Raw genomic sequence first — 285 nt, 5'->3', positions numbered from 1 at the left:
TTAAGAAATGCAATGACCAATTAGCATTAAGAAAAATAATGCAAATACAGAGAAGACAAGCAAATAACTAAATGCTGCAAATCATACAGAAAACATATAGAATAAAAAAATTACTACTTTACTTTTTCTTGTTGTACGAGACGAGAGCACAGTCTTCATTGTACTGTGGCTCATTATCCTCCCAATTATTGAAGTAGTTGATTCCTCCATCAGACCAAATCCAGGTGTTGTTGTCTGACCTCTTTAGGCCGATCCATGAATAATGTTCATTCAAGTTCAGCGGAT

The sequence above is a fragment of the Morone saxatilis genome, unplaced genomic scaffold, assembly GCF_004916995.1.
Source record: "Morone saxatilis isolate NCDOM2014 unplaced genomic scaffold, NCSU_SB_2.0 Contig11, whole genome shotgun sequence".
Taxonomy (NCBI): Eukaryota; Metazoa; Chordata; class Actinopteri; family Moronidae; genus Morone; species Morone saxatilis.
This window is presented reverse-complemented; position numbering follows the sequence as displayed.